This window comes from Salvia hispanica, chromosome 3, assembly GCF_023119035.1.
Source record: "Salvia hispanica cultivar TCC Black 2014 chromosome 3, UniMelb_Shisp_WGS_1.0, whole genome shotgun sequence".
NCBI classification, from domain to species: Eukaryota; Viridiplantae; Streptophyta; class Magnoliopsida; order Lamiales; family Lamiaceae; genus Salvia; species Salvia hispanica.
The window spans coordinates 31,961,712-31,969,059 of NC_062967.1; the positions used below are offsets into that span (position 1 = coordinate 31,961,712).

A 7,348-nucleotide genomic window follows, 5' to 3' on the forward strand; every position below is an offset into this window, starting at 1 on the left:
ATAGCTGTAAATTCCCCATCTTTCACCATGGACCACCCTCACAAAATAGAAAAAAATTGAAAATAAATTAATACAGTGTATGTATGTATGTACATACATACCTTCAAAAATCAAATTCCCTAGTTTAATTCGCTTAAAAATCCAATCTTTTGACCTTTTCATGTGTGTGTATGCATGTGGGAGAGTTATAAAGGAGGTGGGACTGTGTACTAGAGAGAGAAAGAGAGAGGGGGTTTTTTTCAAGGGTTTGTTTTTTGTTTTCAGTTTTGTGATTGAGAGATGGGGAGAGGGAGAGTTGAGCTGAAGAGGATAGAGAACAAGATCAACAGGCAGGTGACTTTTGCAAAAAGGAGGAATGGGCTTTTGAAGAAAGCTTATGAGCTTTCGGTGCTATGCGATCTGAGGTTGCTCTGATTATCTTCTCCAATAGAGGAAAGCTGTACGAGTTTTGCAGTAGCTCTAGGTATAATTTTATAACACCAAACACAGCCCCCTTTATCTCTCTGCACTTGCAACGCCTATATTCATGTCTTTGGATGCCTAAAAAACCAATCTTTTTTTCAATTGCAAAAGCAGCCTGTCTTTTTTTTTTCTTTTTCTTTTTTATATTTTCCTTCCTTTGCCGTTTCAGTGAATGTTTTTGAGGTCTATAGGGCTCTGTGCTTGTGGGTTTTGTTAGATCTGCAGGAAACCATGAAAAGAAGATCATTTCTTTATTTGTGTTCAGTTTTCCTGCTCCTTGTGTTGTGATGTGCTAACTAAGCCCCCTTTCCCCCTCCCTCTCTTGTAAAAATCACTTCTTTTGTTTGTGATTTGTGTCTTGGAGAAGAAACAAACACTCTGATCTAGATGTGATTTTGTTGATGCAAAAATCAATTCTTTCTTTTTTTCTTTCTGGTTTTGTTTAGCCTCTTGTGTTGTCATGAGGAGAGATTTAATTCTACTTTCATCTTTCCTACAAATTAAATGAGTGAGGATTGGCATAATATGTGGTGATTCCTTTTCGAATTCCCACAAATCAATCTTCTTTCTTTCCCTTACCATCTGGTTTTGTTTATCTCTTGTATAGTCATTCATGATGAGAGATTTAATTCTAATTTCATGTCTCCTACAAATTAAATGAGTGTGGGATTTCAATTTTCTAGGGTTTGTGTGTTGAATCTTTTCTTGCTTTTTCCTGTTTGTGTTTTTTCTCTTCATGGAGATTTCTCAAATGTTACCCTTTTTTTTAACCTTGGAAGCATCATTCAATGATCTTCCAACACAAGAAAGAATGAATCTTTCTGATTCTTGAATTACAAAATTTTACCAAAAAAAGGAAGTAAATTACAAACATGATTAAGCTGAGAGAGATCATCAGGTCTGAAATCTCCACCTCTTTCTGTGAAAGGTGTTTGTAAAATTTCCCCAATTTTTGTAATTTTCTATGTGGATCTTCCTCACCTAGGGTTTTATTTTGTAAACTGAAGAATCATTGCCAAGTAAGAAAAAATAAATAAATTATTGCATCTCACAGGATATACTTCACTCTCATCTTTCCCATCATCTCAGATCTTTTGCACTCTTTAAAGTTTTCAAGCAAAGCTCCAAGAAAATTCTGCAAAGATGTCATCTTTTTGGTTTTTGGACACTTGTTTGGATCAAAACAGGCTTATATCCAGTTATTTGGATGTGTTATCTCATGATTAAGAATTATTGTACTTTATTTAATTTTTTAGGATGTGTCACTTTTCATCTTGCAGAATTCTATTCCTGACAAGTTGCTTCATTTTCCTTACGGACAATGGATTATACTCCAAAACTCAGACATCTCTAATATTTTAAGGCCAAATCAAGGCTCTCCCTTTTTGTACTTCATTTGATTAGACTGATTAATCACATTTACTTGATTTCATTTAAAATTTGTATAGTACATTGGCTGAAAATGTTGTTGGTTATGACATTAGCAGCATGCTCAAGACATTGGAAAGGTATCAGAAGTGCAACTATGGAGCTCCAGACACAAGTGTATCCACAAGAGAGGCACTGGTATTATATACATATCCCTTCACTCTCTTCGTATATGTTTGAAAGCTTAATCAAGCCGAAGATGATTCGACCTCAAATTTATTATTTAGAAATTTATAAAGGAATGGTCTTATCAACTGAAAATGCTTAAATGAGTTAGAGCTAATGTTCTTGTTCAGCTTAGGGATTTTTCTGCAAATAAACCATGTGAAAATGATTTAGAAAAAAAATGCACATTAATTGATATTTATATTTGTTAACTTTTGTTAAGTAGTTTGGTACTACTATTAAGAGTTTTTCTAGGTGGAGTCCCATATTTTCTATTTAGTGGAGTATTACTATTTATTACTCTTATTAAGAGTCTTGTTATTATTACTAGAGTCTAAAAATCATAGTTATAGTTTAAAGATTAAGTCAAGTTATTGAAGTCAACCAACATTTATCATATTTGAAAAGGAATTAGAATAAATGGTTCAATCCTCTTATCTTGATTTCTAGAACTGGGATCATGATGCATATAGTTATTCCAAATTTTTGGTTAGATCTTTCACTCACATTTTTTTCACCAAGCCATTAATTTTTTTTAGTATTTCCTCATAGCACTCAAAAGTAATATTCTACACACTTAAAATGTAAAATACAAGGCAGAGGATACAAAGCTGTATTTATAAGAAATCAGCAAAAGGAGTCGTATATAAGTTGACTCAAAACTCTAAAAATTAGTGGTAATATCTAATATCATTAATAATTTAAAAAACACTAATTCAAACATAATTGCTTATTTCAATACCAAAAAGCCTAAAACTCACTTTAGTCCCATTACTACTAGGAGATGAGCAAAGCAATGTCTCCTTTGCTTCTTCTTCTTTTTCTTCAACCACTTCACCAAAATCCCCATCTTTCTCAGCCACATCAATCACAGTAAACCTCCTCCCCAATCTCCGACTCTCGTACAAGTAGACGCGACACTATCGTTCGACCTCAGCCCCTTGGCCTTCACGAACCGGCTCCACCCCTCGTAAACACAAAGCTCTGGCTACTCTTCCAGTAGCAGTACCTGAACTTCCACACCCTCATCGCCCTATCGTAAAACTCGAGCTGCACCTGCTCCTCCTCCAGCACCCCGGGGAAGTACTTCACCGCGTACCTCTTCGGGATCACCAGCCGGTTCAGCTTCCCCACGTCGCTCGGTGTCAGCTCCTTCTGGAATAGCAGCGTGCTCGAAAACTCCCCGTTGCCGTCGCTCGCCGAATCAAACCCTAACCCTAATTGAAACCCTAACCCTAATTTTTCATCCCCTTGCTTCTTCTGGCTAGCTAAAAAGTCCGAAAATTTCGTCGAATACGACCCGTCCCGGATCATGTTCAGCACGGAGTCCGTGGTGAGCCCGCTCTGGAACTTCAATTCCAGAGGGGCGAGGACCGTCGGAGGAAATTCCGGCGGGAATCTCCGCTACGGAGCTTCATCGCCGCGCTGTCGTAAGCCATCGCGGCCGATGCCTCGGACTTAAACGTCCCGAGCCAGATACGGTGGTGGTTCGCGTAAATCTGCGCCCCCCAATGCCGGTCTGCTGCGGAACAACGCCCTTGAACCGCTCGGTCGATTTGGGCCGCTTCGACACCGGAAAATTGGCCGATTCCGAGGACTCCTCTGCTAGCTTTGTATGCGAAATCATGCTAACTTCTTCCATTCAGATTACACAATTAAACAAATGGATCAAAGCGGCAGATGGTATATATAAAGTGAGCAATTGGAGAGATTAAGGGAGGGGAGATATGTCAATCAAATATTTGTTTGATTTTCAAGAGAGGAAAGTTTGGTATTAATGGAAAGTTGCTTGAGTAAATAATGGTAGTCATGTTAATTGAATCCTTAAATAAGGAAAAGGGGTTTTTGTAATAACTTCGATTGTTTCCTTTCAGAATCTTGGCTTAGTTTTGTTTCGTATTTATAATCATTATAGTATTTTCTTATTATTTTTGTATTTTATCATCTGATTACACATATCGACTTGGGATAACAATGAATACCAGGCTGAATTTATGGATTGGCTTTCTACACATTGAATTCTTAATTGATTAATATCCTGACTCTTTCCATAGGCATAGGTCTTTTATTACAACCTTCAAAAAGATTTTGATCAAATGAATAATTTCATAACTCACCAATTTAAATTTAATATATATACTTTAATTAAATTTCCCAAAAAATGGTTTGACTTATTCAAATCTTTTGACGTTTTTTTTATTTTACAAGTCTCAAAAATTAGGTTTTTTTGGGGTATGAAGGTTCATTATTATCATTTCATATTGTTTTTTAATCATTCGGGTTTTAAAATTTTATACTCTTTTCTTTAATATCTTTGAATCTCTATATTTCTACACTATCATTCATGTATCAAGCTTCCTTCAACGAATGACATGTTGGGATATCAACAAAATATGATCTTTGACAGTGAAGAGTTGGGAAATTCTGCAAGAATTTATTTTTTTCCCTTTTTTTATCTGGTTTAAGTTGATCATTATAGTTATGTAGAATAATTTTGGCATGATAATAACGGAACTGAGCAGCCCGAGTATTTGAAGCTTAAAGCCGCTCGAAGCCCCCAAAACACCCAAAGGGTTTAATAATAAACTGACATGATCATGTTTTATATGGGGATGTGAAATAATGAATTAGTATATGTGCTTTTTGGACAGGAACCTTCTTGGTGAATCTTGGCCCTTTGAAAGCAAGGAGCTCAATCACTCGAAAGACAGCTTGATATGTCACTCAAGCAGATCAGATCAACACGGGTAACATATCGAAAAATGACAATGTAACAATCCCTTTTCTTCTTACATACATTTATTATATTTTGCAGACTCAAGCAATGCTGGCCCCTCCAAGATCTTCAGAACAAGGTTTCTAAACTCATCCACTTCAATCTGTGTTTAAAAAAAATCACTGTTTTTTGTATTTTTTTTGGTTTCTTGCATGGTTAGGAGCATGCCCTCTAAAACTAAAAAGAGTTTGAAACAACGGGTATCGTATTCGTTTAGGGCTTAAAATATTTTTTCATGAAAAAATGCAATTTTTTTCCAAACCCTTTTTGCATCATCATTAAAATGTGGTGTAGGCATTTAGAAAATTCTTTGAGTTTTTGGGATCGAATTGTTGGAGTGATGGTGGTTTTTTTGTTTGTAGTTGATGGGGGGGAATCAGATGAATTTGATTTGGGAAACCCAAAAACCCTCAAGATGTTGGCTAGGGAAAAACCCCAACACCACCAGCCTCAAGCTGATGGTTTTTTTCACCCCTTGGATTGTGAACCCACTCTTCAAATTGGGTATGGTCTTGTTCAATAAATGAAAATTTTCTTGAAATAAATGCAAAATTTGAAATCTTGGTGGGATTTTTTCAGGTACCATACTGATCCAATAACAGGTGCATCAGCAGGGCCCAGTGTGTCTACTATCCGGGTGGCCCGTGATGACTGATGATTAGTGTCTCGAAGACCAACTTCCCACTCCGGTCTGAAGTTTGGTCCCTCTTCATAAAAACTCAATCTTTTTTAATTTTTTGTTGTTATTTTATAAAAACAAACTGTTTAACTTTGATCAGATATTTTTGTCATTTTCCAATCTGTTGGGAAAAATTTGGGAAATATATTGTAAAATCACATGACTCAGTTTGTGGAATTTGCCTCTTGTTTTTTATGCATAATTTTAAAGAAAATCTTTCATGTTATCATCTTCAAATCTACAACCATAAAGACTTCCACTTTTTTTAGACTATGGAGAATTAAAATAGCTTTTTTGGGTTTTATATAAATAAATTTCTTCATATGATTTTTTCAAGCTCGCTTAGCCTAGACATTACATTTGCCATCTTAATAGTACTTTGATCCATCATTTTAGTTGTATTTTTCGTAAGTTTTGAGAAAATGATCTTTTTGTTTAGGATTAGTCTTGACTCTTGAGTGTATAAATGCATTATGAAAAAACAACTCATCACTAACAATTGAATGAAGAAAATAGTTTAACATTATTTTTTTATAAAATAGTTAAACTTAAATTTAAAAAACAGTAATACTATATCACAAAATAATTGTTTTTTTCGAAACTCTTTTACAAAAAAATTGATATGCTTTCACGTTTTCATTAGAGATGTAAATAAATTATTTAGAAAAGATAAAAAGGCTAGTTCTTTTTAGATACCCTTTTTCTTTTTTCCCTTTTACTCAGCCTCAAAATTTCCCATGTATTTATACAGATTGAGATAATGGGCCCATCAATATATCTTCATCTAGTGTGATATTTTTTGGGGCCCGTGATTTTAAAAGAAAAAAAAATAAATACTCCATAAAGTTATATAATTCTCTTTTTATTAATTTACATAATATTTTAACAGGGGCTGATTAAAATAAAGTAATTTATAATATGAATTGATTCATTTTGGTTTTTAGATCATGAAAATCTATAATTATTCATCACAATGTTCATTGATTCATAGTTGACATATTATATAATAAATTTTACTTTTTTAAATTCATACATTTGAAATTTTATGCATGTTCAAAACGAATTCATTGTTTGTAGTTTATAATTTAAAAGGAATTTGTAGCCCAAACCTTTTGGGCTTATCATGTTATTCCCCCAATTTTGAGTTGATTTAGTATTTCACTTTTTTAATTGTTAAAAATTAAAAAAGTTTTTTCGAGCATTTTTGCTTATTCAACGATTTGAACATTTTTTTTTGTTTTTAAAAGTCAAAAACATCCTTTTTTCTCATTTAAATTTCTTTAAAAGTTTTTAGTGGTCCAAGATATAGTGGGTACTAGTATTTGGGAAAGGGGATATTTCCCTTTTTTTTTTTTTAGGGTGATGAACTTTTAAAGAAATTTAATTTTTTATTTTTGATCATTAAATTGGGGAAGTTTTAGTGGAAGCGAATGAGACATTTCTTGATTGTGAATCAAAATGATAAATAATTTATTTGGTGTTAGAGGAGAAATGGGATGATCGTGTTGTAGCGCTAGAATTATTATTTAATAAGCGTTGAACATTTTAAAGACTAGTGATAAGCACGTTTTTTATTTTAATATCTAAATGTTACTTAACACGATTATTCATATTTGCGTGCCAGGTAATGCTTTGGGCTACCAAAATCTGGTAGCCAAATCGAACCACAGATTTCTTCAGTTGACAAGTTGAAAATTCATGATAATTATATTAAAATAATTGTCGTTATCTCATTTAGCAAAAAAATACATGGGTTATAGGATTATACCCTTTTAAAAAGACATGAGTGTAAGCATCAAATAAAGCAATTTAATTTGTTTTTTTAGTTAAATGCGTAT

General features: G+C 33.8%; 1 pseudogene; it reads left to right on the top strand.

Annotated features, from left to right (window-relative positions):
* The first annotated feature begins 236 nt into the window (after nucleotides 1–236).
* LOC125209883 lies at nucleotides 237–5,486 on the top strand (annotated as a pseudogene).
* Nucleotides 5,487–7,348: the final 1,862 nt, after the last annotated feature.